Source organism: Periophthalmus magnuspinnatus, chromosome 17 (assembly GCF_009829125.3).
Source record: "Periophthalmus magnuspinnatus isolate fPerMag1 chromosome 17, fPerMag1.2.pri, whole genome shotgun sequence".
NCBI lineage: Eukaryota > Metazoa > Chordata > Actinopteri > Gobiiformes > Gobiidae > Periophthalmus > Periophthalmus magnuspinnatus.
The window spans coordinates 9,472,407-9,479,979 of NC_047142.1; positions in this window are offsets into that span (position 1 = coordinate 9,472,407).

The following is a 7,573-nucleotide window of genomic DNA, read 5'->3' on the forward strand; positions in this document are numbered from 1 at the left end:
TACTCATTATCATAAGAATGGCACATCACAATGGTACAAGTGCAGCAAGTGGTTTACATGACACTGACCTAAATATCCCCCCCAGTGTGATTTAAGCGAGGATTTTGAATATGTGGAAAAATGGTCTAGTCTAATTCACAAATAATGAGTTAGTTGTGCTCCTGTGCTAGCTTAATTTGAGGGATTCATTTTTATATAAAAGGTTAACAAGGCCCCGAATCATCAGCTCAGAGAATTCTGATTTCCTAAGTGAATAATTGCTAACTAGAACTAATTCAAAAACATGTTAGTCAGGTTCCAGACATTTTTGTTCATTTTGTGGGTTAGAATATGTCACCTGGGATTTGAATGGTTTGGCAGTGTTGTAGTGTGTTAAGCATTCACCTATGAAGGGTAACCCAGTTTATTCCCGCCAAACACATAGGGTCATTGCGCAGTTTACCAAAGAATAGTGACTAAAGAGGTGTAAAAAGTAAAAAATGACTCAAAATGTGTCCGCTGCATGCTGTCTGCACCTACTTATACGGTGTGTAATTGTCCGATAATCAGGGCTTCATCATGCTAGTTGTGGTAAGTTCCGTTGTTGTTGTTATAAAAGTATGAAAAAAATGTTGCCATAGTTTCATAGATCCTTTATTACACAAAACTGAATCTTGTGAGCTTTAAGCCATGTTAAAATGTTTGTTAGTTTCAGTAATCCTTTATTATTAGTCTGCCATATGCTCTGTTCCACCTTGTGATGTCATGAAGTGGTAGTTTTCAAATTAACTGCTCCTTTTATCTTTAGTTCAATAGAGATTGACAATTCCAGGGCTGAAATGATCCAAATGATTCTAGTGAAGGTGTATGGAGTTTAAAAACACAATGAAGCACGTCCTGTACTACCACATGATGACATCACAAGGTGGAACAGAGTGTTTTCTGTTTGAGAGAAGAACTCAGCCTAAATATGCAAGTTTGTGTGTTAAACATGTGTGAATGAAACAAAACACAACTCCAGGTCTGTTTGTGATGAGGAAACAACATTAGAACATAGATCAGAAATAGTGTAATATGGACACTTCAAACCCCACAATGTTTTAGTCAAATAAACAAAAATAAAATCATGTGGTTTTATTTTGTTCTTTTTTTTTAATTATTATTATTTGTGCTTTTTGCTTTTTTGTTTTCTATAGATGTTTTCATTGCACTGAAACTCAAATGTGCCCCTTTAGTGAGCGGCTTGCATCTCCACAAATCTCTCTGCTTCTGACTCTTGCTTGAACTGGAGGAGAGCCATCCTACTCCACCTGGCTTGTTTCCATGGAAATGCAGTTCCTTTGACTATAATATTCCACAGTATGGCATAAAACCTATCTATCTCAACAGAGAAAGTTCTGCAGTATTGTTTCACTTTATATATCCGATCACAGAGCTGACGTGCTACCTCCAGAAATTCCACCTTGTGATGTCATCATGTGGTAATACAGGAAGTGCTCCATTGTGTTTTTAAACTCCACACACCTTCACTAGAATCATTTGGATAATTTCAGCCTTGGAATTGCCCATTTCTACTGAACAAAAGATAAAAAGTAGCTGTTAATTTGAAAATTACTGTTTTATGACATCACAAGGTGGAACAGAGCATTGTGCACTTTGGAGTTATAGACAGACTAATAATAAACGGTTACTCAAACATGTGTGAATGAAAAAAAACACAACTGCAGGTCTGTTTTTGAGGAGGTAACAACATTATAACATGACTTAAATCTAATAAGAGTCAATTTTGTTTAATATTGGACCTTTAAAACTGTTGCCATAGTGATTAACATTTTAAAATGAAATGTATCTTTTGACTGGGGATCGTCATTGAAAGTTGCATATAACAGGAATCTGAAACCCATGAATACACGCCATAGACTCTATTACAAGTAGCACAAGTTTATTACAAGTTTAAAAAGTTTTCCATTCAAACCAGTTGAGAGGGCGCTTCATTTTCTAAAGCACGTGTAATTGGCTTAGATAAGAGCATTGTTACGTTGTAAGCCAAATTATTACATTTGCACAGACGAACATATTCTAGGACGTTCTATTATATCGTTAATACAAAATTACACTGTGCAGAGAAAATGTCTGTGTGCTCCTGTCCTGTGGAAGAGGGACAAAAGTCTCACTGAAACGGCTGTCCAATTAAAATGAATTTGATGCGCTTTAAAATCTATTTGTAGCTGTGTAACTGCTGATTTTATATTATCACACAGGATCACCTTTTCATTACCGGCGTGATTGCGCACCTGGGGACCCTTGCACACCGCCACTTTGAACGGAAGCTAACGTTAACAATGCCTGGGAATAAGCCAGGTGCCGGGGTTTGTAAGTGTGGAATTTTTTCATGAAGTTAATTTCGTGTCAATTTTGTGTAACATATCAGGAATGTTATGTGTTATGTGTAATGAAAGATTTTGTATGCGCACAAATCTGAACTGACACCTTTTCCCGTCCTGTTATGTGTAGGAAAAAGCCCTAGTCTGTATAAAGAAGTGGACTAAGTGAGTGTGACGTCGCCCGTTGCGTTCGGCTCCAGTCAAATGGCACTTATAGGGGCCAATTTGCAGAGGAATTGCACATTTGGAATTCCAACCGCGAGTGTCATAGCGATCAAACTCCAGTCTGGAGCGAGGGTGCAGTTTTAGCATCGAGCGGGCGCTTAGCAACGCTGTCAATCAAACCTGTTGCTAACGTTATTAGGAGCAACCTCGGGGGAAAAACGGTGTCTCATTTGTCTCTTATTAATGTTCATATATTGAATCATGTAGAGAGGGTTAATACGAACATTTTAAGACCAAAATTACAGAGAGAGGTCACAGATTTTCAATGTAAAGTGAATTGGAGCCAGAGTCAATGGAGCCGGAAGCACGTCCATGATCGTCTGCAGTTTGAGCATTTGTTTAATTTTGAGACATAGCTCTTCATGTCTTTCTGTTTATCATTTTTAAGGTTTAGTCTCATTTTAGACCTGGTTTAGCAGATATTTCAATGTAAAGTACAATATTATCAATAGGGAAATTTATGTCTTGTCCCCATCTGACATTAAGACATTTTGGAATCTGAAAACCACCCGTATTGCACAAAATCAAGGCTGTGTCCGAACGTTCACACAATTCCATGCTTTACTTAGGGCGCTATTACGGGGTCACGGCATTTTTAGTGGTGTCCGAACGTGCAGCTGGTGAAAAAGTAGTGCACTCAAAATTTCACCAGCACCTTGAAAAGTAGAGTCACTAGAGCTGGTCACTAGACTGGTCAACATAGACCACAATGCACTGCAAGAGTTGGAAAATAACAGCGGACAGCGGCAGGGTTTAACTGGACACAACACGACTGAAAGAAACAGAGAGAAGCGCAGGTTTATCACACTGTGTGGATCGTGATTATGAATAAAACACTCTTAAATAAACCGTTGCTGTGTAAAGTTGCTAGCGTTAGCCTCCTACCTTAGCTCGAGCTGTTTAAAAAAGTGATAATTTCCACATCTCAGATAAAAAGCGGGGTTAAATACAGTTGGATTTTTGACGGATTGAGAGCAGAAGAGGCACAAAACGCACTTAACAATTGTAAAGTATCATTTTAGCCCATCGAGTTTGAGCCGAAATGATCTCTGTTGGAAATGTCACAGTGTTATTTTTCCGTATATTTGGTCTTAATTAGCTCCTCCGCTGGCACAGAAACTTTCATTGAATGTAGCTTCGGTGCGCTTCATTCAGATGACAAGCTCTCCACCCTCTTTTTTCGTCTTCCTTCGTTTCAGCAACATCTCACACCTCCCAGAATCATTATCCTCCTCAGCCTCTCCATCTTCTTCAGTGCCACCAGTGTGTAGTCGCTTTAAAGTGAGAGGTATCTGTAGCCCTGGCACGAAAACACATTTTGAAGCACGATCTTCTACAGAGAAATATGATATTGGAAATACTTTAAGCCACTGATGCAAAGCAGGATAATCCCAGTGAACCCATTTTTAAATAGACTCTTTCATTAAAAGGCCTGAGCTGCAACACATGAATAGCAAAACGAACCAGTAGTGAAAATGGTAAATCGGCACATTTTTATGTACTGCATTCAGCACTTTACATCAAAGAACCACTCACCCATTCACACACACATTCATACAATACATCCTTGCCCAAGAACACAGAGCCATAGAAGTGAATTATTCAACCCTCTACAGCTCAGTTCTTACCTTATTACATAAAAATTGAAAAAATCTCCACACTATTACAATGAAAATGTACACATGATAAATACTAAGCCCCAATATATAGTGTTCTGTCATGATGCCTGCATTTTCTGTCTCCCTGTGTGCTCTCCCCCTCCCCTACTTGTCTGAATCCGGAGCTGGGCGGAGTTCCTACTCCTCCCGCGTGCACCTGGAGACCATTAGCGCAATCATCACCACCTGCTGTCGAGTATATGAGGGCTCAGCAGAAGACACTCGGGGCCAGATCGTCCGCGTGTAAACGTGAATGTTCTTGCTCAAGTTTGTATCCTGTTACCTGCCTACTCGTGTCTTACCGGATTTTGCTGCTTCCCAGATTCCTGCTCCCTCGCTCGTTCCTGCTCCTGACCCTGCGCTCCAGCTCCGGTACAGTCCACCCCTCGTCTTCGCCTCCTGTCCTGTCTTGGTCTCTGGCCTGCTTCTCATCTCCTGCCCTGGCTCCCGCTCTCTGGATTACTCCTGCTCGGCCCTCCCTGGTCTCGTCTCCGGTCCTGTCTTGCTCCGGCCCTGGTTGTCTCCGTGTCTGCTCTGGACTACCCCCGCTTGGCTTGCTCTGGTCCCATGTCCGATCCTGTCCTCGTCCGGTCCTGGTTTTCCCCGTTCCTGCTCACCACTCCGCCTGCCTGGTTTGCCTCTCGTGTGTTTGATGAACTACTGACTCTTGTTATTTCACAAACTGTAAACACTGTAAAATTGCATGTAAAAAGTCTGCATTCCTTGGTCCGCTTCTGCACCTGCCGTTACGATAGTGTTCCATCTTTTATACACTGAATTTTAAGTTGGTATAGTGTATATTTAATGTGACAGGCCTAAATATCCGTGTAATCTGTCGTCCAGGTACGTTTCATTGCAAAATGATTGAACACAGGACATCCATCCATCCATCCGTTTTCTTCCACTTATCCTGTGCCAAGTCGCAGGGGCAGCAGTCCAAGCAGGGACTCCCAGACTTCCCTCACCCCAGATAACGTCCTCCAGCTCCTCCAGTAGAACACAGGACAACCGTTTTTAATAGTGCACATTTCACTTCTCATCCAAGTAGTTTCATTGGTTCAGTTCAATGGACTTAACTGATAATAGATACTGTAAAAAACTAGGATGTGGCTGTTTCAGTGTGGTTAGCTCCTCTCTTTAGACAGATATAAGGAAAATGACTTACCAGAAACTGAAGAAGACTGTGTATATATAAATAGACATAGCTAACTCGCTAACGTTCCAAATAGGAAGTGATCATTGGCGCACTTACGGCTCCATCGATTTTTATCTTAAATATTCGTATTAACCTCTACACAATTTAGGGTTTTTTGTTTTTGTTTTGCTATTGTGTCTGTAAATCAATCTGTGCTTGGATGAGAATCAGCACTGATGTCTGTACCAACCCCCAAAGTTGATTCTTTTAGTTGACTCACTTTGGGCATATGTTTGTGCCTGTTTTAAGCCAATCCACGCTGAAACACTGAAATATGCTTTTGCCATTACTCACCATTCACTTGTTCATTGGATTTTTCTTCATCTTCTGCACTTCACTCATCACTCCCTCCCATTTCCCATTTCCCTTTCAGAGTTCAGTGAGTTAAGAGCCAGCCTTGAACGCCCGGATGTAGGAAAACTGTCATCTATCCTTTGGGGTCATCCAGGTCTGAAAACGTATCCGTGGCAACATCAGCACAGACTGTTACTGTCCCATTGTCACCCCACAGGACCTGTTTTAAAGCCAAGGCACCTGTTTCTCAAACCATGAAAAATGAAGTATGGATTTAAATATATCTCACTTATCCTGCGCTCACAAACCCTTAGGCGTATCACTGGTACTCACATGCAAGAATTATTTGGCCACTAGCGCTGTGCTTTGGAACGGCTTTTTCAGACAGAAGAGTGAAGCTGGGGGGTTCAGTAAATAAAAAGTTTCCGGGAAAGCGAGAGGGATGAGGTGGGTTTACTGATTTATGAAAAAAAACATTGGGTACTTCAGCGTAAACAGAGGTAAAAGATCGCTACTTCAAAATACCATGACGCAGTACTTTTCTATTGTTATAGCAAGACGTACGGCCAACTCATTCCACTATTAATAATATATGGCTCCATTAATAACATTAACTAAAGTGTGGCACTTTGTTGTGACGCGATGAGATGCGCATGAGATTTATGACGATACATCTAAGAAATACCAAACTAAAGCATCATTTTTCTTCTTCTAGAGCCTTTTAGTTCTACTTAACTCAATTTGATTCTTAACAGCACTTTGATTTTTCCAATACAGGCATCCTCTGCTGCCCATAAAGATTTCTGTTTATTTTATTTGTGGTAGAGAGGACGGTTGGGTACTCGTTTATTTTATTACCATTATTATTACTTTACTTTAGCTGCAACAAAATATAACAATGAGCTCAGAGTGAAGCCTTAAGTTAATCACATGGCAGGGATTTTTTCTTTAAATGAGTCAGCGTGAAATGATCCATCCATGAACAGATCCATTATTGCAGCACCAAACAGGCATGACCACAGGTGGGATCTCCATCTTGATGTGTCTTTGTGTGTCTTGATGTGTCATGATCCGCACTGTCCGCTCCTGGTTTTCCTCCCTGTGTGCTCTTCCCCCTCCCTCACCTGCCTGTACCTGGAGCTGGGCGGAACTCTCGGCTCCTCCCGCGCACACCTGCAGCCCATCAGTGCAATCACACACCTGCTGTGCATAAAGGGAGCTGGGAGGAGAGACTCGGCGCAAGATCATTGTCGTGTTCACTTCATCCTGTCGTGTCTCTGCATTCCTGTCTGTTCCTGCGTCCCGTGTTCCCATGTTCCGGCCCTGGATGTCTCCTGCCTGCTCTGCCCTACGCCCGTCTGGTCTGCCTGTCGTCCTGTCGTCCCTTCATGTGGTCTGTTCCTGTGTCCTGTGTTCCTGCTCACCTCCGGATCACCCACTGTTTGTACTTGTCCTATCTTACAATAAATCCTGTAAATATTCCCCGAGTCTGCATCCTTTGGTCCGCTACACTCACCCGTTACAACAGTGTGTCTTGGTGTGTGTCTTGGTGTATTTTGATGTGTCTTTGTGTCTCTTGGTGTATTTTGATGTGTCTTGGTGTCGTGTGTATATATATATATATAAAATATCTAATACATACAAAAAAAAAGCTGATTCAGGATATTTCCTTGCTGCACAATTACTGCAGTGACTGAGACTTGACTTAATCATTTCTTGTGTTTTTACTTCTTGCAAACTGTTTAATAACTCACTTTGGCGAGGTGCCGTAGCCAAGGGCGTGTTAAAAACCTCTTTGAAGAAATTCCTAAGCGTCTACTTGACCCATTTTGAAAGAA